General features: G+C 44.7%; 1 long non-coding RNA gene across 1 annotated transcript in view; it reads left to right on the top strand.

The window, feature by feature from the left end:
* Positions 1-27,780, top strand: part of LOC126235461 (uncharacterized) — a 230,261-nt gene that overhangs the window by 139,337 nt on the left and 63,144 nt on the right. The window contains exon 2 of the long non-coding RNA XR_007544794.1: positions 2,120-2,160. This is a non-coding gene — a long non-coding RNA (uncharacterized LOC126235461). The remainder of the gene's footprint in view (positions 1-2,119; positions 2,161-27,780) is intronic.

The raw sequence follows: 27,780 nt of genomic DNA, 5'->3' as shown, positions 1-27,780 counted from the left end.
TATAAAGCATAGATACAGTTCCCTGTTCCACTCATAACACTTCTCCATTATTTGCCGCAAGCTAAAGATCTGGTCCTGGCAACCTCTAAGAGGTCTAAACCTACACTGATTTTCATCCAATTGGTCCTCAACTAATAGTCGCACTTTCCTTTCAACAATACCTGAGAAGATTTTACCCACAACGCTGATTAAAGAGATACCTCTGTAGTTGTTAAAATCTTTTCTGTTTCCATGTTTAAAGATTGGTGTGATTACTGCTTTTGTCCAGTCTAATGGAATCTGTCCCGACTCCCAGGCCATTTCAATTATCCTGTGTAGCCATTTAAGACCTGACATTCCACTGTATTTGATGAGTTCCGACTTCATTTCATCCACCCTAGCTGCTTTATTGCACTGCAATCTATTGACCATTTTCTCCACTTCCTCAAATGTGATCCTATTTCCATCATCATTCCTATCCCATTCTACCTTGAAATCTGAAACATTACTGATCGTATTTTCACCTCCATTGAGCAACTCTTCAAAATATTCCCTCCATCTGCCCAAGGCATCCACAGGAATCACCAGCAGTTTTCCTGACCTGTCCAAAATACTTGTCACTTCCTTCTTACCTCCCTTTCGAAGACTGCTAATTACACTCCAGAATGGTGTTCCAGCAGCTTGACCCATAGTCTCCAACCTGTTTCCAAAGTCTTCCCAAGATTTCTTCTTGGATGCTGCAATTACCTGTTTGGCTTTGTTTCTTTCTTCAACATAACTTTCTCTGTCTACCTGAGTTCTAGTATGTAGCCATTTTTGATACGCCTTCTTTTTCCTTTTACAGGCTGCCTTGACTGTGTCATTCCACCAAGCTGTTTGCTTCATCCTACTTTTACACACTACTGTTCCAAGACATTCTTTAGCCACTTCTAGTACTGTGTCCCTGTACCTTGTCCATTCCTTTTCCAATGACTGTAATTGACTACATTCAACTAATTGGTACCTTTCTGAGATCGCTGCTATGTACTTGTGCCTGATTTCCTTATCCTGAAGTTTCTCCACTCTTATCCTCCTACATATGGACCTGACCTCCAGCACTTTCGGCCTCACAATCCCAATTTCACTGCAGATTAAATAATGATCAGTGTCATCAAAGAATCCCCTGAATACACGTGTGTCCCTCACAGCCTTCCTGAATTCCTGATCTGTTATTATATAGTCAATGACAGATCTGGTTCCCCTGTCTTCCCAAGTATACCGGTGAATGTTCTTATGTTTAAAAAAGGAGTTTGTGATTACTAAGCCCATACTGGCACAGAAATGAAAGAGTTGTTTCCCGTTCCTGTTGGCCTCCATATCCTCTCCAAATTTTCCTATAACCTTTTCATACCCTTCTGTTCGATTTCCAATCCTGGCGTTAAAATCACCTATGAGCAGAACAATGTCCTTGTCCTTTACTCTAACAACTACATCATTGAGTGCCTCATAAAAACTATCCATCTTATCTTGATCTGCCCCTTCACAATGCGAATATGCTGACACAATCCTAATTTTCTTGCTAGACACTGTCAAATCTATCCACATCAGTCGTTCGTTTACATACCTTATTGACATGTCATTACAATTAATAACAAGAACGAAATCTGAACTGATTAGAGGATAACCTTTTATTGAAAGGTTTTGTTGTGTGATTATCAACGATATTTGAACTATACTTTAGCAAAGACTAAGAAACGAAAATGTGAGATTTGACGCGCTGTCTCGAGGGTAATCGCTCCATCTTCTGTCACGACAGCCAGTCAGGTTATACAGATACGAAGTTGGCGCAAATTCTCGTATCATTGGTGCTACTTGTACCATCTGTTGCTGCATCGCACTCCACTTTCTTACGTCATTGCATCTCTCGTAACAAAGAAGCGAGTGCCACTCTGAACTGCGTACATACATTTGCAACCCCACTCATCAATAACGTAATTTTAATAGAAATAGTTGAAGACGTACAGTGAAATAACATCCCCGTATTTGATGAATATTGTAAATTTTGATACCAAATGAACCTACTTTTCTTCCTTGTTCTCTTACAGAAGTATATAGGTGTTGTTTAGGCAGTGTTAACAAGTGCTCATTGCTTGTGTTTCAGGGTGTGGAGTACTGTACCGATGGCTGTGAACATCGCTTCTGGTGAGTACAGTGCGTCACTAAAAGCCATTTTCCGAATTTATAGTTACTCTTGGCCATGTGGGATAAGTTCCTTTCGTAGGCACTATTTTCTCTGCTTACCAATCCCGGTACGCCTTAAAGTCCGCTTTAAAACTTGATTCTACCAGCAGAAGAAGCTGAAGCTTTAAGTACGTCGGCGATTCAGTTGGGCAACACTTTCGCAATTATGGACAGCTATAGAGGCAGCATGGCTCAGTATTTCTGCAGGGGACTTCCAACGACTTGTTGAGTCGATACCTGCACTATTTGGGCAAAAGGAGTCCCGACACGATATTAGAAGGTATCCCATGACTTTGGCCACCAGGCTTAGAAGTATCTGGAAGCCTATTGGTCGGTTTAAGAGCCAAGTGTACTTCCCAGCTGCGGTCTTAACCCTGCGGTTGAAGTGTACGCTGCAGTTAATATCGCGTCTTTGGTGTTTTCAATCAGTTATGAGACCGCAAATGCATACAATCCTACGGGTACTGCGCCCTGCGCGCATTTGCAGCCTCAGGACTGATTGAAAACGCCAAAGTAGCGCCTATTAACAGCTGTGCCCTGGAGTGGATATGTGCGCCACAGGCTTAACGATAGCTCACTTTCTTGTGTAACTTCGACTTAATGTAACGTTACTGCGTTAAGAGCACCTAAACATTCTCCTTTTACTCTTTAAGTGATCTACTTTAAAGAGGCTAGTCTCGATCATTTTTGAATCACCTCCATTTAAAATATATGATGTAATCTTAGAGGCAGCAGTTTGCGGCAGTCGTTGTGGCGTGTATATTTAACGTGACTTCGCATTTAGTACTGCGTTGGAGTGATATGTCACCCATATGATTTCGAGCTACCGAACAAGGTGTCTCATTGATTTACACTGGATACACATTCGGAAGGAGCGACAACCAAACCCTGTCCGACGATTGAGACTTACATGGTTGTTCAGCTACAACTCCTGCAGCGCTGAAGCGGTCGTGCGCGTCCATTGTAGGTCTGGAGAAGCATTTTATCTTGTGCTGCGTGAAAAACGTAGTCCTTGAACCATTCTTCCGTAGGACTGTGCCTATGCGATCGGTTGCGATAGACTTACACGATACACTTACAGAATGTGCAAGAGATTCGTCGTTCTTCTTGTTTGCATTGTTATTATTATTATTATCATCATTTCAATTCACGGCCCTATTTAGGGAAAGGTCTGCATAAACGTTGGTCATCAGTGTTTCCCTAAGTAAACCTAGCTGTGATCGCAAGCTCTTACTGTGCCACTAACTCCACATCTCCGAAGAAGCGCGAGAAAATAGCCTTTTAGTAAGTAAACACAACGCAGCGTTTCGACAGTGTTCAGCCATCCAGGGACATCATTGGAAGCCTAAAGAAGAGCCCGTCGTGGGGGTCGAAACGTCGAGCAGTAAAGAAGTTTGAAGGGGAGTATGTCGCGGCCTAACGACACGAAAGCCTGCGGACATACATAATTATTTTTTGCCCTTCGGTTTGTGATTTCTGCCTGGGACATGGATTTCGTTAGACTCTACTCAACAGATTTGCACTTAAGTACACTTTACGACCGACTCTAACCTTCAAAATAGCACTGAGTGAAGTGACACAGCGGTTAAAGACAATGGACCCGGATTCGGAAGGAGCAGGGATGACATCACCGGACTATTACCCAAATTTTTGTTTCCGTGATTCACGTAAAGGAGAATATCGGGATTGTCCCCTAGAATAAGTCACACGTGGTTTTATGATCCATCCGCACCCAAAACGAGCGTGTGCTTCGTCTCTGTCAACCTCGTCCTCCATTGGAAGTTACATCCTGATAAGTATCACCTTCGAGCGTCAGTCTATTTGCAACTGAACTAAACGAATTTTCATGTCGCCCGCGTTTCGTCTTTACTATTTGAAAGGCATCTTCAGTGGAAAATTTGGCGGCTTTGCTCTAAATCTGTTCTTGTTCCGGTTTTACAGCTGTTCTGCCTATTGCCTTACAAAATTTCAGTTGCACAGCACTAGGAAATGAACACTCCTTTTCTTCCTGTCATGTTTTGGATGTTGACAAATAGGAGGAAGGCAACTGCTTATCATATATAATAGGACCTTGCTAAGTAAAGCACTGTGGTGTTCAAATTAACCCCGGTGTTGGTGACAGCTGTACCCTTTTCTCTCGTAAAAGGCCACCGCTACACTGAAGAGCCACAGAAGCTGGTACACCCGCCTAATATCGTGTAGGGCCGCGCGATCACGCAGAAGTGCCGCAGCGCGACGTGGCATGGACTTGAGTAATGTCTGAAGTAGTTCAAATGTTTCAAATGCCTCTGAGCACTATAGGACTTAACATCTGAGGTCATCAGTCCCATAGAACTTAAAAATACTTAAACCTAACTAACCTAAGGACATCACACACATCCATGCCCGAGGCAGGATTCGAACCTGCGACCGTAGCGGTCGCGCGCTTCCAGACTAAAGCGCCCAGAACCGCTCGGTCATGTCTGAAGTAGCGCTGGATGGAATTACACCATGAATCCTGAAGAGTACGAGGGGGTGGAGTACGAGGGGGTGGAAATCTCTTCTGAACAGCACGTTGCAAGGCATCCCAGATATGCTCAATAATGTTCATGTCTGGGGAGTTTGGTGGCCAGCGGAAGTGTTTAAACTTAGAAGAGCGTTCCTGGAGCCACTCTGTAGCAATTCTTGACTTGTGGGGTGTTGCATTGTCCTGCTGGAATTGCCCGAGCCCGTCGGAATGCATATGAATGAATGCAGGCGATGCGTACGTACGTGTAACCTGTCAGAGTCGTATCTAGACGTATCAGGTGTCTCATATCACTCCAACTGCACACGCCCCACACCATTACAGAGCCTTCACCAGCTTGAACAGTTCCCTGCTGACATGTAGGGTCCATGGATTCATGAGGTTGTCTCCATACCCGTACACGTCCATCCGCTCGATACAATTTGAAACGAGACTCGTCCTACCAGGCAGCATGTTTCCAGTCATCAACTGTCCAAACTCTGTGTTGGCGGGCCCAGGCGAGGCGTAAAACTTTGTCGTGCGGTCATCAAGGGTGTACACGAGTGGGCCTTCGGCTCCTAAAGCCCATATCGGTGATATTTCGTTGAACGGTTCGCACGTTGACACATGTTGATGGCCTAGGATTGAAATCAGCAGCAATTTACGGAAGGGTTGCACTTCTGCCACGTTGAACGATTCTCTTCAGTCGTCGATAGCCCCGTTCTTGCAAGATCTTTTTCCGGCCGCAGCGATTTCGGGGATTTGATGTTTTACCGGATTACTAATATTCACGGTACACTCGCGAAATGGTCGTACGGGAAAATCACAAATCCATCGCCACCTCGGAGACACAGTGTCCCATCGCTCGTGCGCCGACTATAAGACCACGTTCAGACTGACTTAAATCTTGATAACCTGTCATTGTAGCAGCAGTAGCCGATGTACTTATTGTCTTGTATAGGTGTTGCCGATCACAGCGCCGTATTCTGCTTGTTTACATATCTCTGTATTTGAATACGCATGCCTATACCAGTATCTTCGGCGCTTGAGTGTAATAGCTGCATATAAAGCTGCACGTCTTCAGTAGCCGAAACCACACAGAAATTGTGTAGTAAATGATTGTATGCATGCATGCAGTGTCGTGTGCCGAGTTGCTGTTTCGCCTCATTTCAAATTGTGCCGGGAGTCGAGTGTACCGACAGTGCAATGATGTTTAACGAGAAGTGTGTAGAAAGTGAAGTTCAGATCAGAGATGGTTCTGTGATATTTTAGGGGTACTTTCCATACCATGACTTGGGACCACTCATTCAGATTCCCGTGAACGTAATCCAAAATGTTTATTTAACGGGAGATTCTGAGACCCATGAAAAAAATGGATGTTTAAGATAATTTGCATCCTTGTAGTGTATAGATTATGACTGCAATTGGATTTTTTGATTGCGAAAGTATTTTCGAAGCTACAGCATGTTGAAAGGAACCGTGCGCCAATCAAACATAGCCAGTTGTAGGCCGAATGTAGGCAGTTGTCGGCGCTCGACGAATTAGTTCAAGGAAAGATTCGACCAGTATTTTATAATAATATGCTTGTAGCAGCTAACAGCAGAATGCAAAAATTCAACTAACGTTAATAATTTCTTAAGAGTGCATTTTTTTTGCTCCGTAACAAATAAAAATACAGGGTTATTAAAAATGATTGAAGCGATTTCACAGCTCTACAATAACTTTATTGAGATATTTTCATAATGCTTTGCACACACATACAAAAACTCAAAAAGTTTTTTTAGGCATTCACAAATGTTCGATATGTGCCCCTTTAGTGATTCGGCAGACATCAAGCCGATAATCAAGTTCCTCCCACACTCGGCGCAGCATGTCCCCATCAATGAGTTCGAAAGCATTGTTGATGCGAGCTCGCAGTTCTGGCACGTTTCTTGTTAGAGGAGGTTTAAACACTGAATCTTTCACATCACTATGCGTGAAACTTGCCCACACGCGTTCAACCGTTTCTTCGCTCACTGCAGGCCGACCCGTTGATTTCCCCTTACAGAGGCATCCAGATGCTTTAAACTGCGCATACCATCGCCGAATGGAGTTAGCAGTTGGTGGATCTTTGTTGAACCTCGTCCTGAAGTGTTGTTGCACTGTTATGACTGACTGATGTGAGTGCATTTCAAGCACGACATACGCTTTCTCGGCTCCTGTCGCCATTTTGTCTCACTGCGCTCTCGAGCGCTCTGGCGGCAGAAACCTGAAGTGCGGCTTCAGCCGAACAAAACTTTTGAGTTTTTCTACGTATCTGTAGTGTGTCGTGACCATATGTCAATGAATGGAGCTACAGTGAATTTATGAAATCGCGTCAATCATTTGTAATAGCCCTGTACTTACAGAGACAGTAATATTTTAAGATGTGCTTAACTTTAATTGACGTTGGTGAATTCGACGGTGAGCTAAGTAAACATGGATTCGTGAATGCACATTACAGAGACGGTCATCTTCAAATGTGGTGCATGTTTGTAGCAAGTAAAATGAAATCAAATTAAGGTGGTTGTAGTGCAATGCAGTGGGTAAAAGAAAAAATTATATTCAAAACATTTAGTAAACATTCGTGATCGTGCCTCATACTGCAGTTACTGTTATGAATTAATATAAAATACTAATTTATGTAGGTTACCAGTTAATAATAAGATCGGTAGAGGAAGGTATGGTAAAGAGGCCAGGACGAAGAAAATTGGCCACTGCATATTTTTTTGCCCTGAACAGCCTTGCTACCTGCCAAGAAGTTGTCACACTGGTTCTAATATGCATCGGCATTGTAGTCAGTGAGATTGGCAATGGTAGCTTGTTCTGTTATTTTTTGGAGAAAACTTTTGTTTTTTGGTCATCTGATGTGAGATAAGTCAATTGTATAATTCTTGTTATCTAAGTTGTGTTAAGTCCCATAGTGCTCAGAGCCATTTTGTTATCTAAGTTGTGTGGACAGTGATAATTGTTTTACAATATTAGTGTTTAAATAATGTCTTTTGGGCTGCAAGTGTATTTCCTTGTTGTTTATTTCAGCTAGATAGTTTCTTCTGTGGGTCACTAATGCTGACATTGCGTCCGATCGGGAAAAGTGGCCACACTAATCGTTGGGAAAAGTGTTCACCGCTATAGTAGCTAGTTACATCCAAAAAACACGAGTAATACAACAGGTAAAACTGATTTCTAAATTCTTTTGCATACAAAGCTGTCATCCGCCCTTCCAACCCTTTTTGACAGTTTTGAATTAATTAATTTATATTATTTGAAACCCTCTCTGCTCTGTGATAGCCGGCCGAGGTGGCCGAGCGGTTGTAGGCGCTACAGTCTGGAACCGCGCGACCGCTACGTCGCAGGTTCGAATCCTGCCTCGGGCATGGATGTGTGTGATGTCCTTAGGTTAGTTAGGTTTAAGTAGTTCTAAGTTCTAGGGGACTGATGACCTCAGAAGTTAAGTCCCATAGTGCTCAGAGCCATTTCAACCATTTTTTTTTTATTTGCTCTGTTATAAGTGGACTAATACAAAAGTCCGATCGTAAACGGTCTGGTGCAGCCTCGTAGTATTCTTTCAGATACTAGGGCGTCAAGACGCGTAGAAAATGTGCCCGAAGTTAGAAAAACAAAGATGGGATTCTGTTGTGATGGCTAGGCACAGTAGACGTTTCGGTGCGGAAAATTGGTCACTATGTAAGCCTTCAGAAAAACGCGTTTAGATCCTATATATTTCTTACGTTTTCACTTAAAATATTTGGTTTGATACCTAATAGTATCGAGATTCGAAATGTGTAAGGTTCAAATGGCTCTGAGCACTATAGGACTCAACATCTGAGGTCATCAGTCCCCTAGAACTTAGAACTACTTAAACCTAACTAACCTAAGGACATCACACACATCCATGCCCGGGGCAGGATTCGAACCTGCGACCGTAGCGGTCACGCGGTTCCAGATTGAAGCGCCTAGAACCGCACGGCCACTCCGGCTGGCGAAATGTGTAAGTGGTAAGCTGTATGAATAACGATGGTTTGGTGAAAATTTAATATCTGTTTGAGTGGCCACTTTATCCGCTCTCTTTCCTATGCAGCCCATGATGTGGCCGTAAAATGGCAGTATTGGCTCTTGCGCAAGAAACTTTGACAACCATTGGCTTAAACATTCTAAATGACCAAGACCGTTCCTTCTACGACATGATAAATATGCTGTGGAAGCAAGATTTTAAAAGCCGTGTTCACAGGGCTGCACACGTATCTTTCTGGTTTGACGAACACTCAGACGGCCTGTAACACCTCGACTGCTTACTATATCACCCAGTTTTCGTCCTACTGAAAATGTCTGACACTATTTGACAGCGGGTGAAACTTACAGTCATCATCCCCTCAATTTCTTAGCTCTTCGAGATCTGATTATGAACGCGTGGCTTCGGCTTAATATAGCATAACTGAAGCAACTAGTGGACTCTTCCTCGCCGAGTTGAGGCAATTGTCAACACTAGAACCATTGATACACAGTACTAGATTGATGTCCCCTGGGGTGAGGAATTGTTTGTTCTGTCCACTGTACGTCGGACCAAGTCTCCTATGAGTAAAACTTTTCTACTGAGTGTGCTCTCTTCCGCGATCATAATTTACAGCAGCCTCTTCCAATGATTAGCGGAGAGATAAAAACTGCTCCCCCGCGTGCAGTCTGTAGTGGGCCAATAAGCGTGAGCGGAACTGCGGTAGCGACCGGTTCCTCTCGAGCAGAAGGCCCAATTTATGTGTGTGGCGGGCGGTGGTGGGGAGAGGCGGTCGCTGCCCCCGGCAGATGTGCCGGTGCACGTGTGCACGTGTGCTGGCCACTCGGCCGCCATCTGTGCGCCTGGGCTCACCCACACCCACCGCCGGGGCCCGCACAATGCTGCGTGCGAGGAGGACCGGCCCAGCTGGAGCCGAGGAAGTCTGCTGACGTCACGCGCCTCTCCTCACTCGCAGTTCCTAGGGGTTCGGTGCAGTCTCGGTGATATCGTGGTGCATGAGCACAAATGTACCGTCGGAGTGCGCGCAATTCTACTGAAGCTATATATATACACTACTGGCCATTAAAATTGCTACACCACGAAGATGGCGTGCTACAGACGCGAAATTTAACCGACAGGAAGAAGATTCTGTGATATGCAAATGATTAGCTTTTCAGAGCATTCACACAAGGCTGGCGCCGGTGGCGACACCTACAACGTGCTGATATAAGGAACGTTTCCAACCAATTTTCATACACAAACAACAGTTGACCGGCGTTGCCTGGTGAAACGTTGCTACCATCACGATTCCGACTTTGATAAAGGTCGGATTGTAGCCTATCGCGATTGCGGTTTATAGTATCGCGACATTGCTGCTCGCGTAGCAGAAAATGGAATCGGTGGGTTCAGGAGGGTAATACGGAACGCCGTGCTGGATCCCAACGGCCTCGTATCGCTAGCAGTCGAGATGACAGGCATCTTATCCGCAAGGCTGTGACGGATCGTACAGCCACGTCTCGATCCCTGAGTCAACAGATGGGGACGTTTTCAAGACAACAACCATCTGCACGAACAGTTCGACGACGTTTGCAGCAGCATGGACTATCAGCTTGGAGACCATGGCTGCCGTTACCCTTGACGCTGCATCACAGACAGGAGCGCTTGCGATGGTGTACTCAACGACGGACCCGGGTGCACGAATGGCAAAACGTCATTTTTTCGGATGAATCCAGGTTCTGTTTACAGCATCATGATGGTCGCATCCGTGTTTGGCGACATCGCGGTGAACGCACATTGGAAGCATGTATTCGTCATCGCCATACTGGCATATCATCCGGCGTGATGGTATGGGGTGCCATTGGTTACACGTCTCGGTAACCTCTTCTTCGCATCGACGGCACTTTGAACAGTGGACGTTACATTTCAGATGTGTTACGACCCGTGGCTCTACCGTTCATTCGATCAATGCGAAACCCTACATTTCAGCAGGGTAATGCACGATCGCATGTTGCAGGTCCTGTAAGGGTCTTTCTGGACACACAAAATGTTCGACTGCTGCAGTGGCCAGCACATTCTCCAGATCTCTCACCAATTGAAAACGTCTGGTCAATGGAGGCCGAGCAACTGGCTCGTCACAATACGCCATTCACTACTCTTGATGAACTGTGGTATCGTGTTGAAGCTGCATGGGCAGGTGTACCTGTACACGCCATCCAAGCTCTGTTTGACACAATGCCCAGGCGTATCAAGGCCGTTATTACGGCCAGAGGTGGTTGTTTTGGGTACTGATTTCTCATGATCTATGCACTCAAATTGCGTGAAGATGTAATGACATGTCTGTTCTAGTATAATATATTTGTCCAATGAATACCCGTTTATCATCTGCATTTCTTCTTGGTGTAGCAATTTTAATGGCCAGTAGTGTATAAACGAAAAAACGGCGCAAGTCGAAGGAATTATCGAAAGGGTCGGAAATCGTTTAATGTGAGATTCAGGTACAGATAATCAAACGTTTACAATTTCAGAAAAATTGCGTGATTTATTCAAGAGAAAGAGTTTCACAAACCGAGTATGTCAGTAACAAATTGGTCCATTTCTGACCCATATGCAAGCGGTTATTCAGCTTGGCACTGATTGACAGTTATTATATTTTCTCGTGAGGAATGTCGTGCCAAACTCTGTCCAATTGGCGCGTTAGATCTTCAAAATCCCGAGCTGGTTCGAGGGCCCTGCCCATAATGCTCCAAACATTCTGAACTGGGGAGAGATCTTGCGACCTCGCTGGCCAAGGTACGGTTTGGCAAGCACGAAGTCAAGGAGTAGAATCTCTATCTATGAGCAGCGGGCATTATCTCGCTGAAATGTAAGCTCAGGATGGCTTTCCATGAAGGGCTACAGAACGGAGTGTAGAATATCGTCGACGTGTCACTGTGCAGTAAGGGAGCCGCGGATGACAACCGAAGGGGTTCCTGCTGTGAAAAGAAAAGGGACCCCAGACCATCGATGCCGGTTTTTGGGCCGTATGGCGGGCGACAGTCGTGTTGTTATCCCATCACTGCCCGGGGCGTTTCCAGACAAGTCTTTGGCCAGGAATCTCATTAGAATTATATTAGTACCTTCAGCTGCTGAGGGGCGTTGATATATATCAACGGGGACAGGTGAAAATGTGTGCCCGACCGGGACTCCAACCCGGGATCTCCTGCTTCCATGGCAGACGCTCTATCCATCTGAGCCACCGAGGGCACAGAGGATAGTGCGACTGCAGGGACTATCTGTCGCACGCCTCCCGCGAGACTCACATTCTCACCTTGCATGTCCATACACTACATTCGTAGCGTCCCACGCCAACACACTCATTACTCGTGGAAGACACTCTTACCAAGTCCCGTAAGAGTTCGGGTAATATGTGTGCATTCGCACAGAAGAAAACGTTCACGGCCGGTATTGCCAGAACTATATACTTATATTGATATGGTGTCTGTTCTTTCGGACATGACCGAAAGAACAGACACTATATTCATGTAAGTATATAGGAATCTCATTGTTTGAAGTAGGAGTGGAGTTGTCTTAAGTGATGAGTCCTGATTCGAATTGAGTCCTGATGACCAGCGACATGACGAGAGTGTCTACTGCTTGTCTTCGTGCTTGACAAACACTATCTCGGCCAACAATGTCGCCGGATCTCTCCCCAATTGAGAACTTTTGGAGCATTGTGGCAAGGCCCTTTAACCAGCTCGGGATTTTAACAATCTAACTAGCCAGTTGTACAGAATTTGGCTTTATCCGTCAGGAGAACATCCAACAACTCGTATCATTCAATGACACGCCGAATAACTGCTCGCATAGGGGCCAGAGATGGACCAACGCGTTTACTGACTTGCTCTATTTGTGAAGCTCTTTCTATTGACTAAATCAGCCTATTTCTCTGAAATTGTATTCATTTGTTTGCCTGTACATGTACATCACATCAACCAATTTCCTTGTTTTCCCCTTATATTCTATATTTTTGATGTTACAACTGTAGTGGTCACAACTGCAGTGATATATGTGATACATCAACAGTGTTAGGCATTTTAGCTTGAAACATTTCTCACACATGTTGTTGTCGTTGTTCATCCAATTTTCTGCGTTTTGCTATACTGCAGAAGCCTCTTGATTTCTGTATATCTAGTGCAACCTATTATAGATGCATTTGAAGCCACTTACTGTAGTTAAGCCATGGTATTCCTCTGCAACTTTTACCCGCTCCCCTGACACGCAAACCCCTCCGTTAACCAAATTGAATATTCTTTGATGCCACAGCACGTGTCTTGCCAACTTGTAGTCTAGTTGCGTCACGAATTTTTTTCTCGTGAGTTCGATCCAGCACCTATTGACCAGCAATGCGATCCAACCCCCTAATCTTCAGCATTCTTCTGTAGCAACAAATTTCTAAAACTTCTGTTCTCTTTTTGTCTGAACTGTTAATCGTCCATGTTTCACTTCTGCACAAGGATATACTCCATACAAATACCCCAAGAAAAGACTTTGCTACACTTAAATTTATATTCCATGTTGACAAATACATCTTTTTCAGAAAAGCTTTAATGCTATTGCCAGTCTGCATATTAAATCGTCTCTAGTTCGGTTATCGCCAGTTATTTTCATTTGCAAATAACGAAACTCATTTGCTACTTTTGGGTTCCTCCTCCCCTAATCTGAAGCCTTCAGCATAACTACATTTAATTCGACTACGTTCCATTGGCTTAGTTTTACTTTTGTTGATATGTATCTTATGATGTCTTCCCTAAACAGTGTTCATTTCATCCAGCTGATCTTGCTGTCTCTTATGGAATGTCAGTGTTATCGGCAAATCTCAAAGTTTGTTTTTAGACGAAAAAATTTTTGCGTATGCACATGGGTCTGCAAATGCTTTCTTTCGATGTTAAAACTCGTGGATTTTTTTTCTCCGTCATGTGCATTTCCATTGTATCTGCTCAATCTTTCATAACAGCAGTCTACTTTAGAATGCTGCTCCGTAGCAATATAACTGGTACCGCTATTAATCGTTCCATGTTCCACTGACCACATAGCTCATCGCGGGAATCGATAAAGGGAGCACCCCATTTAGACGTTATGCGGCTACGTATCACGGAAATCTTGTAGATGCTCACTACTCTACAGAATAACTTTGCCAGATCTTTTATAAAACACGTTTGTAAAATTTGCTGTCTTTTGTCCCACCCTTATTATGCCCCCTCCTCCTCCCTCCACCCCCCACCCCCCGCCCACTAGGCTCACAAACGGTAGATTATATGCGAAATGTAAGCTTTTCACAGTGTCTTGACTGAAAAACTGACGAACACTCAGTCGGCTATAATCTGAGGATAAACGCACGAGAAGGAATCCCATTGTAGTCGCTTATTAGGTATTACGCTTCGCTTCACTCCTGTGAGTTTTATGTACAACGTTCAAATTATAAAAAAGCATTTTATACCTGTATGTTCATGTCAGAATTATACAGTGCGTCCCAAATGTTCACTCTCAAAATTATAAAGATGGTTTGGTACATTAACGTATGTAACTAATGGATGGGAATGAATATTTAGTTTCTTACTGTCATAAACGGCTAAGGCATTAAGCAGTAACTGTTCACATGACGACCATCGGTTTCTATGTAGGCGTTACACAGTGGACAGCAACGAGTATGTGACAGTGAAACTACATGAAAAGTAATGTTTTGTGATTCGGGTGGTGTTGTCTGTGGATGTCGTCCTTGGTAAATTTCTGCGGCCTGCCGATCTCGGCTGACCGTATTTCCGCAATCCACGAGGCTCTGTAGTTTCATTACTTACTTTAAACTAAGTCACTAAACTCAGCGCTCGTTGGCAGACAGTTTATGAAAAGTTTGCCATTTAGAGTGTAATGCTAAATACAGTGTTACTGCACATCTGTTATTGACTTTTTTGACTCGTCCATCACGGTTTCCTTTTGTGTTCGATTTATCAGGCGCTAGTGTAAGCCTGCTGTGGGGGAAAGTGGTGTCATGAGGCTATCATGATATACCGCCCCCTCCGAACATCGTTTTACTAAACATTTATATTTTTGTGTATGAAAATAAGAGAGTGGAAAAATCGATTCACGAAAATCCAATAAATTACAAGCTACGTTTAAGAAAGGAAGGTGTGGGGGTGTTTTTTGTGGTTAGGATGTGGTGTCTTCCTACGCCTAACGCGGCAGGACACTCTTAAGTTACTTACATGAGTGCTTGCCCACGTGGGTGCGCTCGTGGCCTAACCGCCTGCAGACAACACTGCAGAAAGGAAAGCCATACTGTCACAAGCTGTTCGTAGCTGCTGTCAACAAGTCCGACACGGTTCCCGAGACCACAGATAGAATGTGCAAATGACAGGGTATTGACTAAGGAAAGACAGGAAGAAAAGACCCTCCCTTTTAACAGAGTGGCTTAGCCATATGCTGCAGACCTGTTTTCGTAGTAGTAGTGACAAGTGAAATACTGAGTATGATCACTCCGCAGTAGGATTTTATATTGTGTACATTTTTACGTAGTCAAAGTTTTGAGACAGTTGCTGTCATAGTTCTTAAATCAACTGCATCGTACTTGTACTTCTAAAATTTTCGAGAAACTTTTCAAATTATGTATTTCTCTGGATTTCAGTTTGTTGGATGTTGTATTAAATCAGTATGTTAAGCACTGATATAAACATATTGTTATTAAAATCATACGTACGATAAAAGTGGGAGTGACAGCAAGTCTTATGTGGGGAAGGGGAGAGACAATGGCAGATCAACACCCACACCACTTGTAACGCCGGAAATGCATATCCTCCTATTTCCATCTATTGTACTATAGATTTTTCCTTATTTTGTTACCCGAAGATATGACATTTCTGTGTCTTTATATATTGTAATTGTTTTAGTATTTGTATATATTTATTTATGCATTTATGTCGATGTATAATTGGTTTGTTTTGTAAATATTATTTATATTTTTACGCTGGGTCTGGCCTAGGGAAAACTATGCTATCGAACGAATACATCGATAGGTCGTGTGGAAAACGAAAGTGTTTATGATCTTTGGTAGTGTTAACTCTGCCGCGTGGAGCGCGGGCTGAGCGGAGATTCTGGCTGGAGTGGTGCAGTGGAGCAGGTGTGTTGTGTGACGCTCCCGCGAGTTGCCGCGCGTTCAGGGTTTGGCAGCATGTAATTGCGCTCGACTTGCTATGTTAGTTTCTGACACGGTGTCGCGGACGGGAAGCATTAGCTGGCGCACATCAAGAGCCCGTTTCGCCTGGTGACCGTGTCGAGAAGAAGGCGCGCCAACATCCAGCTTCTGCAACAGCGACGGCCGACAATGAGTGACTGTCGCCACCTCCTCGATCGACGGCTTCAAACCTTCAATCAACCAACAAGGAAGACTGGAAGCACGTAATGTTTTAGAACTGTATGGCAGTTCAAATATCTAATTACCGCTAGTTAATTGTTGACGTAACGGCCGCACATTTACTTTCTTTCTAACTTTACCCCTTTTCAAAATTAATTTCCACCAGTTTCATTTGCATTTTTCCTTTCATTTAGATGTAACCCTTTCCTCCCTCTTTACCGACAGATTAACTTCGGTGACGATTGCTTTTCCCAAATTTCCATTAGGTACATGCGGTTTAATTTTTCACTGTCATTAAGGTCGATAAGTGAGGGGGAGGTTACATACTATGAGAACCCTACATCCACGCCTGTCGAATGTATAGCTAGTCATGTTTGCCTCTTTCTTCTTCTTCGCAGCTGACGTACTGCTCTCGATCAGGTGCGGTGCCCTCGAGGTGGTCCTGCTGGCCGCCGGTGGGGTGAATCACGGTGAAGTGGTATCGTCTGCCGGCCTCTGCTCATCGATTGGTGCGCTCCGCTCAAACAGGGCGCGTTTGTTTGACGGTTACTCTGGTTACACCAGTATGGCAACGCGTCGTTTCCAGCGTTGTTTGGCTCTGCAGCTGTCAAGACTCTCGCTGTCGGCCCCCAGTGTGATCAATTCCTCCGGCGTGTTACCTCAGCTGGCGACGACACACTCGCGGTCGAACTTGACACTCCTCTCTCGTACTTCAGTAGTTGGAAAGTAAAGGCTTTCTGTGATTTTACTGTTACCATCATACTGCTCCCCGCCTTACACTAAACACTATACGAAAGACGACGTCAAGCCTACTGTGGCAGAAGGAGACCGGACAACATCCACCCGAACGTCCAGCTTACAAGTAACTGGGTATGACAGCCTTTTCATCTTACTTTGTTTCTTTAATGTTGTATTGTGTTTTCTTCTGAACTGAAATTATAGAAATTTTTAAGTAATCTAACTTTGCAGCAGAAATACGAAGATAAATGTCACCGAACGTGTATACGCGCACCCGTAATATTTTGTATACTTTCCAGTGGGCATGGCGTCCATGCGTATCGCTGTAAACTGCTTCGCACTGTAATTCTTATTGTTAGTCTAATCAGTGATGCCACTCATTCGAAAAAAATTAGTATCATTGGAATAAACTAGTGAATACCGCTACTCAAATACGTAGAAACTGATACGTGGCGTGATTTCCACAAATCGTATCATATATAAGAATTTTAGATACTAATACCATTTTCATGCTTTAAATAACGTAGAAAAAAGTATGTCTCAGAAATTTCTGTTGTAAACGCTAATGCTAGCTCCATCGGATACTTACAAATGCATTTCTTACGCTTCCTGTTTACAGGAAAGAATAGTTTAAACTCATAACAACACCATTATTTCTGGAAATTGTGGTAGATTCTTATGTTCGAATGGTACTGTGCATCGGTCTGCTGTGATGAATAATGGGCTATTCCAGAAAGATAGTGAAGCATACTGTCCAAAATACTCTTCACAAAGCCATGATGGAGGGTCCGGTTTAAATGTGTGAACCGTTTAGTTCTGAAATGCGTATAGTTTGACGAACAAACCTAAATACAGATTTTTGTCCAACATGTTTCTTGAGAATTTCAAAGTCTGATACGATCTTTAATTCGCCTTGTTAACAAGTGCTGTTCTGCCCGTGTGAACACCGGAATTCTGTAAGTACTGCTGCTATGGCAGTTACTGCTACATCAGTGAGTGAGGATATGTTACACTCATCTGGGAAAAGTGGAAGAACATATCTTTAATGGACGGTATGATTTTGTAAAAAGGTGTTCTGTTTAGACGAGCCACCGTGTAAAGTGCAGTAGTGCACTAACACCAAGTCTAGCCCCATACTCAGCCTCCTGAGTGTTGGTTACAATGAGGGAAAACCAGATTAATGTCCTGGGTAAGATTATATTGTAGGTAGTGATCGGTTACGAAATATGAAGTAAGTATATGTTCATGTGGATCTTTATGATGAGTGCAAGTGTTTAATGCGAGTATCCGGAAGATACCTTTGAAGGAAGACGCTGTCGATTTCCATTCCCACCCTAGTCCCATCCCAGATAGAGATTATTTTCCAGTGATGGCCTTAGCGACGGGAAGATAAACAGTAAAGACTTTCTTTGCATTCTGAATTGCGTTTTTAGCAGGGTAATATTGTGCTTCGTGTAGATACCTGCGAAATCAAACGAAGAGAACGTGAAAACACGGGTTTCTGAGGATGCTTTCACTGAGAGATTTATCAGTGCGTTTCCAACACCTGCGCCTACTGTGGAAAATGATATGGACTCAGATCCCGTAACCATGTGGGCTGTATTGCAGTGTGAGTTTAACCTACGTGTGTAGCAGCTTCAGCAGATCCAGACACAAGGAACAGCCGATTATTTATTTCGTGTGGGCTATGTGGAGTCGTTATTTATTTATTTACTCGGGTCGGGAGCACACCCACGGGATTCTATAAATTTGCAAGTTCAGGTACGCACAACAAAATTAAAGGATCACTTTTTCGAAACCCTGTAATTTTCTCCTGAAATTTGGCCCAAAGGTGTCTACAATCTCCCTCTGTAATGGTGCAGAAGCATGGCGTCACCGCCGGCCGCTGTGGCCGAGCGGCTCTAGGCGCTTCAGTCCGGAACCGCGCGGCTGCTATGGTCGCAGGTTCGAATCCTGCCTCGGGCATGGATGTGTGTGATGTCCTTAGGTTAGTTAGGTTTAAGTAGTTCTAAGTCTAGGGGACTGATGACCTCAGATAGTGCACAGAGCCATTTGAACCATGGCGTCACCTCGGGCTCGGCAACCCCTCAACCAGCAAGGTGTGGACACATGCGAAAAGACGGCCACAGCTCAGAAATTCATGTGAGCTGTAATGGGAGTTAACGATGTGACATTGGCACCAAGTTTCACCACAGTTCTGCCCAACGCCACCGTGGACGTGTCACTCGATGAGAAGGTCGTCGTCACAGCCCCTCTTACCCACATTTCGCCAATTCTTTTGACGTCTCCACGATGGAGGTCAGAACCGCGGCACCCAGCGTTGAAATCACGCGGTTTTCTTATGGGTGGCCGACGGAAACATTTCGTATTCTCCGCCACTCAGAATCGACACGAAAAGGCTTCAGGGAGTGGCACTGGCTAAGGACATATCGAAACCATTCAAGGAAATTTGAACGTGGTCCGAAGCAGCGAAGGATACTTACGCTTCTTCAGCCCTCCTGTTTTCCGCCCTGCTTTGAAGTGATCATGCGGGAATGGAAGATTAGCATCAGCGTGAATAAAAAAGATCCCCTAGTTCGGCGACACCCTGGGTGCCACCCACGCAACTTTGTAGCGCAAGTTAAAAATGTAACTGTCAGTAAAAACTTTGATTGTGTTTGTGGGGATCTACCGGGTGATCAAAAAGTCAGTATAGATTTGAAAACTTAATAAACCACGGAATAATGTAGATAGAGAGGTAAAAATTGACACATATGCTTGGAATGACATGGGATTTTATTAAAACCTCCCCATATTGCTAGACGCGTGAAAGATCTCTTGCGCGCGTCGTTTGGTGATGATCGTGTGCTCAGCCGCCACTTTCGTCATGCTTGGCCTCCCAGGTCCCCAGACCTCAGTCTGTGCGATTATTGGCTTTGGGCTTACCTGAAGTCGCAAGTGTATCGTGATCGACCGACATCTGAAAGACAACAACCGACGCCAATGCCTCACCATAACTCCGGACATGCTTTACAGTGCTGTTCACAACATTATTCCTCGACTACAGCTATTGTTGAGGAATGATGATGGACATAATGAGCATTTCCTGTAAAGAATATCATCTTTGCTTTGTTTTACTTTGTTGTGCTAATTATTGCTATTCTGATCAGATGAAGCGCCATCTGTCGGACATTTTTTGAACGTTTGTATTTTTTTGGTTCTAATAAAACCCCATGTCATTCCAAGCATGTGTGTCAATTTGTACCTCTGTATTTACATTATTTCGTGATTTATTCAGTTTTCAAATTTATACTGACTTTTTGATCACCCTGTACAGCCTCCAGATTCTTCAAAAATGGTTCAACTGGCTCTGAGCACTATGGGACTCAACTTCTAAGGTCATCAGTCCCCTAGAACTTAGAATTACTTAAACCTAACTAACCTAAGGACATCACACACATCCATGCCCGAGGCAGGATTCGAACCTGCGACCGTGGCGGTCTCGTGGCTCCAGACTGTAGCGCCTAGAACCGCTCGGCCACCCCGGCCGGCTCCAGATTCTTAATAAACGTAAACGTGGTCCGTAGTAAGCTGTAATGCGACGTTTATTTAATCGTGCGATTAGCTGATTTCGACTAAGCGTCAATGTCAATCACATTTGTAATTTTACAAGCACGAAGACCAGCACTGGAAACTCTCGCCGTGTACGGTCGGGCATTACTTTGTTGAAGTGTAAGCCCAGGGTGGCTTGTCATGAAGGGAACAAAACGAGACGTAGAATATCGTTGAGGTCTCGCTGTGCTGTAAGGGTGCCGCAGAGGGGTCCTACTATCAAATGGAAAGGCACCGCAGGCTGTCACTCCCGGTTGTCGGGCCGTATGGCTGGCGGCTGTCAGGTAGGCATCCCTCCATAGCGTCTTCAGACGGCTCTTCACTGGACAACAGGACTCAATTCGAGCGGAATTCATCACCGAAGATGATTCTACTCCAGTCAGTGAGATCCCAGGCCGACTGTGCCCAACACCACTACAAACAGGCTTGTTGGTCTACAGATGTAGTGGTAGCCAGCGCAAAGGGCGCCGTAAGCTCACCCCCTTCCTATGAGCCGCCTATTAATGGTCCCTGTGGTCACTGAAGCACCAGTTACACGTCTGATAGATGATAATGATGATACCTGTGCCGTGACTTCCTCTCTGACGACTGCTCGGTCCGCACGTTCTGTCGTCTCTCTAGGTCGACCGCTTCTTTCTTGACGCTGCTTTCAGCCATGTTACACTTCTTATCTCAGTTGCTGACGTTTGCGTGTATTGTTCAAGTACCTGTTTGCGAGATATCGTTACTGCCTGACTGAGTACACGGAATGAAATTCGTCGAAGTCTTTATGCCCTTGTGTCGACATGTCACTGTTTATTGTCCTTGTCAGTTGTGCGGCGAAATAGCGCTACTGTGTCACACGTTCATCTGTGGGCCACCAAAGTTTACGATTTTGCATTTTCCGTCGATACCTGTATGAATATCAGTTTATGTCCGATTTGCATAACTACTCTTGGTGTCTCGTTTTTTTGTGTTAGAGGGTGCGTAAATAGAAGACACTGCGTATGGCACACTGACGAGCGACACCAGTCGTGGTGGTTCGTCTGTTCTTTAATAATCAAAAATGCTTGTAAAAATAGAAAATTTTTATGTTTGTTGCTTTTTTTCGTACATAACTACGTGGATAGGAAATTGCAAATGAAAGGGACAACAGGTGCTGAAAAAACTTCAATTATTCTACAGGTATACAGTTTCTAAAATCAAAAGCAGAAGCTTTGATGGAGGAGGGGGGGGGGAGGTTCAGGGAAGTATTGGAACAATATACTAGACTGTAGACAACCTACGCTAACGTGCCTCAACGTAATCAAATTTCGCGCATTTGGGGAGAAAACGTTTATTTTAAGATTAATAGAGTCAAACTCTGACTGATCTGAGAAACAATTGGGGAAAAACACGCGTTATCTAAGGAGTACAAAGACCACGTGGGTTGCAAATTTACTCCACAAAAGACAAGAATCGAAAATTTAATAATCGAAAGAAAAGCGTAAAACAGGTACATTACAAACAATCGAGGGGCAGCCTTTGTTAATTAGATAAACCAGTATATCTCATTCCACAGTCGGGGCTCTTCTAAGACATCTGGTCGGATCGGAAAACAGCGGCAGAGTGTTTCGGTATCCATGCTAGCGCCAGCCCTTGATAGTTAATGCAACATTTGGGGCGCAAGTAATTTGTTCGGACCACCGATCGCTAAATTGCAGTTCCGTTGCTTCTTAGCAAAAATATAGGCTGTCTCAAACCTTTTGGGTCAAATTGAAGCAGGTGATAAAGGGTCCATAACCTATTACACTGAGATAGTGGACCACTGGTTGGAAATGTATATTTATTGTGTAATGGACATACACGGCGAACAACATAGCTCATAGCAGTTGTTCAAAGCGACGGCCACCAGTCTCATAGTGTGTATTGCAACGACATACCTAGTTCTGCTGACTCTCGCAAAGAGCCCAGGTGTCTGTTGTACACCGGAACAGGCAGCTGGTGATGAACAGCGTACTACACCCCTGGCGACCAAACAGACATACTGCACACAACTTATCTTAATAGCACGTGTATCATGTGACGACCTCATACATCTCAATGGTGCATTAACCTGTGCCGCACGCATACCACTATCCCTGGTGTCAGTTGTCCATTGCATCAGACAGTTCGTAATGTGTCCATGGTGAGGTGTATTACTGTGTCCAGTGAACGACGCGTAGTCAAAAATGGAACGTTACTCCTCCCGAGAGTTCCAGACATGCACTTAATGTACGGTGCGGCAGGACCTAGTGCCCGTAAAGCAGCATGACTGTACAGAGAACGCTTTCCTCACAGGAGTCATCCTAATTGGAAGAAGTCTATCTTCGTGAATACCAACTTATGAGAGACGGGGTCATTCACGCCACAGAGAGCCGCCCAAGGTTTCCGCCAAAGACGTGCCCGAACACCAAACTTTGAGGTGGTGGTGTTAGATCGTGTGGCCGACCGCAGAGAAATAAGCACCCGTCAACTTGCCCTTTAAACGCACACTTCGAAGGATGCAGTGTGGAGAGTACTTCTGTAATAATAATTACATCCCTGTCATAAAGAAAGTGTGCAAGCACTGGAAGCGGATTTTGAACCCAGTTCACTTCTTTCGACGAACTATCGACTGGAGTGCTGCAGTGACGAACTCCATACAGTTTGTATTGTTCACTGATGAGGTCGCATTCACTCGTGATGGTGTTTTCCAACAGCCGGTACAGCCAAATCGGGAGTGAAGAAAATTCCACCGCCACACACATTAGTGGTCACTAGCAACGAGTCTCTCTCAACGTATGGGTTGGCACTGTCCGAGATCGTCTAACAGCGGCTTATTTGATGCCTCGACGTTTGACTGGCCCACGTTACCTGGTCTTCGTGCGAGATGTGCTGCCTCAGTTCTTGAAGACTGTACTCCTTTTCCGCGGCTTCAGCGTGACCGTTCATCAGCCCGCTTCGATGTTAATGTCCGCGATCATCTGAACAACACGGACCCTCATCGCTGGATTACAACAGGAGGTCCTGTCCCATGTCCAGCGCGAGCGCCGGATCTCATACCTGTGGACTTCATCCTCTGGGGCTATGCCAAGACGTTGGTCTATGAAACCCCCGTAGAAACGCATGAAAACCTGCTTGCTAGGATCTAAGGTACCTGTCTCCTGGTACACCAGACAGCAGGGATGTTTGGGAGTGTGCGGCAGAACTCCATGCGCCGTTGCCATGTATGCATTGAGACTGATGATAGACACTTTGAACAATTATTACGGCCTGCGTCGTTGCCGGCCGGAGTGGCCGAGCGGTTCTAGGCGCTACAGTCTGGAACCGCGCGAGCGCTACGGTCGCAGGTTCGAATCCTGCCTCGGGCATGGATGTATGTGACGTTCTTAGGTTAGTTAGGTTTAAGTAGTTCTAAGTTCTAGGGGACTGATAACCTCAGAAGTTAAGTCCCATAGTGCTGAGAGCCATTTGAACCTGCGTCGTTGTTATGCGGTGTACACTGTGTATATTCGTAACACAGTAAATATGCATTTCCGACCACTGCTTCCATATCTCAATATAATCTGTTGTGGACGCACTGTCACCTGTTTCCGATTGACGCAAAGGTTTGAAACACGCTGTGTATCGCAGGCTGGGTGTACCAGGTTATGAAATACTCTGCCTAGCATCCTGCACATGAGCAAATTCCGTGAATTGAACACTTCTGGGGTCCTAAATTAATTTAATTTAGTGGGTATTCCATGGCAAATTCCTAATGGACAAGTTTCAAGGCACGTGGAACTCGCAACTTCCTTAGTCCTTCCTTCATGTTGTGCGTCAGCTGCCGTGATGTTGTTGTGCTGTAAAGTCGTGTTTTTTACTGCAGTACATGTGGCGAGTCGTTCCCCTTTTGCCACAGTTAATCCGGCGGTAAGCTTTTTCCCAGTTGGAGTGACGCACAGAAACGGTACGGGTGCCGACTGTCAGGGAGGTAACGCTGGCGACTTCCCGCACCGTGGCCCTTCTGCCGCCAGCTGCGAGCGAATCCGCGCTGCGGCCACAGCTGCAGCCAACCTCTGGATTAGCGCTGGCCGTGATTGACAGATCGATTGTGTCGGCGTGACCGCCCTTTGTGCCGCCCAGGCCCAAGTGGCAATCACTGGACGTTTCCCTCAGCCCTTCCCCCAGCGGAAATGGATTGATTATTGCTTCTATCGGGCCAAGTGCGTACCCCTTTCTGACAGGCAAATCTGCCTCGTCTCTGGTTCACCGTAAACGCATCCTGCAGAATTCGCGAAATTTGTAATTATTGTAGAAAAGCAGCTTCAAGTGCACAAAGGGTTATCCCGGAGGGTGCCATTCGTAACAATAGAGGTTGTTAGTCCCACAGCAGAGCAGACCACCTGTAATCTGGAAGCAGAACTACAGGCTAAATCCGAATTTCCAACGTTATCCTTCCTACGATATTGCAGTACCTACGTTGTAAAGAAGAACGATGCATTGTTCCCTCGGACCTGACATGCACTGCGGCGACTACAGCCGTTATGAAATAAATGAAATGTATTCGCAGTTTGCCCGCATCTCGTGGTCGTGCGGTAGCGTTCTCGCTTCCCACGCCCGGGTTCCCGGGTTCGATTCCCGGCGGGGTCAGGGATTTTCTCTGCCTCGTGATGGCTGGGTGTTGTGTGATGTCCTTAGGTTAGTTAGGTTTAAGTAGTTCTAAGTTCTAGGGGACTGATGACCATAGATGTTAAGTCCCATAGTGCTCAGAGCCATTTGAACCATTTATTCGCAGTTGCGAATACGAACAACCATCCGCTGTGTAAGGGAATGACGACAATGAGACTCGAATCCGGATTTTTCCGCTTTACGCGAGTGATACCGCTCTGGGTATCCACGCACATGCGATATTTGTACCCAAACTTCCATATGCCGTCTGTCCTGCGTCACAACCTGCACTTGTACACATGTTGTAATTCCCGTACAGGGGGGAACATGTGTAATTGAAACTCACCGCCTGGTATCGAAGGATTAGTACAATATTGCAGTGCCTATGTTGATAAACTTCCCCCATGAACCATGGACCTTGCCGTTGGTGGGGAGGCTTGCGTGCCTCAGCGATACAGATGGCCGTACCGTAGGTGCAACCACAACGGAGGGGTATCTGTTGAGAGGCCAGACAAACATGTGGTTCCTGAAGAGGGGCAGCAGCCTTTTCAGTAGTTGCAGGGGCAACAGTCTGGATGATTGACTGATCTGGCCTTGTAACATTAACCAAAACGGCCTTGCTGTGCTGGTACTGCGAACGGCTGAAAGCAAGGGGAAACTACAGCCGTGATTTTTCCCGAGGACATGCAGCTTTACTGTATGATTAAATGATGATGGCGTCCTCTTGGGTAAAATATTCCGGAGGTAAAATAGTCCCCCATTCGGATCTCCGGGCGGGGACTACTCAAGAGGACGTCGTTCTCAGGAGAAAGAAAACTGGCATTCTATGGATCGGAGCGTGGAATGTCAGATCCCTTAATCGGGCAGGTAGGTTAGAAAATTTAAAAAGGGAAATGGATAGGTTAAAGTTAGATATAGTGGGAATTAGTGAAGTTCGGTGGCAGGAGGAACAAGGTTATAAATACAAAATCAAATAGGGGTAATGCAGGAGTAGGTTTAATAATGAATAAAAAAATGGGAGTGCGGGTTAGCTACTACAAACAGCATAGTGAACGCATTATTGTGGCCAAGATAGACACAAAGCCCATGCCTACTACAGTAGTACAGGTTTATATGCCAACTAGCTCTGCAGATGATGAAGAAATTGATGAAATGTATGACGAGATAAAAGAAATTATTCAGGTAGTGAAGGGAGACGAAAATTTAATAGTCATGGGTGACTGGAATTCGTCAGTAGGAAAAGGGAGAGAAGGAAACATAGTAGGTGAATATGGATTGGGGGGAAGAAATGAAAGAGGAAGCCGCCTTGTAGAATTTTGCACAGAGCATAACTTAATCATAGCTAACACTTGGTTCAAGAATCATAAAAGAAGGTTGTATACCTGTAAGAATCCTGGAGATACTAATAGGTATCAGATAGATTATATAATGGTAAGACAGAGATTTAGGAACCAGGTTTTAAATTGTAAGACATTTCCAGGGGCAGATGTGGATTCTGACCACAATGTATTGGTTACGAACTGCAGATTGAAACTGAAGAAACTGCAAAAAGGTGGGAATTTAAGGAGATGGGACCTTGATAAACTGAAAGAACCAGAGGTTGTAGAGAGTTTCAGGGAGAGCATAAGGGAACAATTGACAGGAATGGGAGAAAGAAATACGGTAGAAGAAGAATGGGTAGCTCTGAGGGATGAAGTAGTGAAGGCAGCAGAGGATCAAGTAGGTAAAAAGACGAGGGCTAATAGAAATCCTTGGGTAACAGAAGAAATATTGAATTTAATTGATGAAAGGAGAAAATATAAAAATGCAGTAAATGAAGCAGGCACAAGGGAATACAAACGTCTCAAAAATGAGATCGACAGAAAGTGCAAAATGGCTAAGCAGGGATGGCTAGAGGACAAATGTAAGGATGTAGAGGCTTGTCTCACTAGGGGTAAGATAGATACTGCCTACAGGAAAATTAAAGAGACCTTTGGAGAGAAGAGAACCAGTTGTTTGGATATCAATAGCTCAGATGGCAACCCAGTTCTAAGCAAAGAAGGGAAGGCAGAAAGGTGGAAGGAGTATATAGAGGGTTTATACAAGGGCGATGTACTTGAGGACAGTATTATGGAAATGGAAGAGGATGTAGATGAAGATGAAATGGGAGATAAGATACTGCGTGAAGAGTTTGACAGAGCACTGAAAGACCTGAGTCGAAACAAGGCCCCGGGAGTAGACAACATTCCATTAAAACTACTGATGGCCTTGGGAGAGCCAGTCATGACAAAACTCTACCATCTGGTGAGCAAGATATATGAGACAGGCGAAATACCCACAGACTTCAAGAAGAATATAATAATTCCAATATCAAAGAAATCAGGTGTTGACAGATGTGAAAATTACCGAACTATCAGTTTAATAAGTCACAGCTGCAAAATACTAACGCGAATTCTTTACAGACGAATGGAAAAACTGGTAGAAGCGGACCTCGGGGAAGATCAGTTTGGATTCCGTAGAAATGTTGGAACACGTGAGGCAATACTAACCTTACGACTTATCTTAGAAGAAAGATTAAGAAAAGGCAAACCTACGTTTCTAGCATTTGTAGACTTAGAGAAAGCTTTTGACAACGTTAACTGGAATACTCTCTTTCAAATTCTGAAGGTGGCAGGGGTAAAATACAGGGAGCGAAAGGCTATTTACAATTTGTACAGAAACCAGATGGCAATTATAAGAGTCGAGGGGCATGAAAGGGAAGCAGTG

This window comes from Schistocerca nitens, chromosome 1, assembly GCF_023898315.1.
Source record: "Schistocerca nitens isolate TAMUIC-IGC-003100 chromosome 1, iqSchNite1.1, whole genome shotgun sequence".
NCBI lineage: Eukaryota > Metazoa > Arthropoda > Insecta > Orthoptera > Acrididae > Schistocerca > Schistocerca nitens.
The sequence above is the reverse complement of the archived record's forward strand: the minus strand, read 5'-3'. Positions and strand labels throughout refer to the sequence as shown.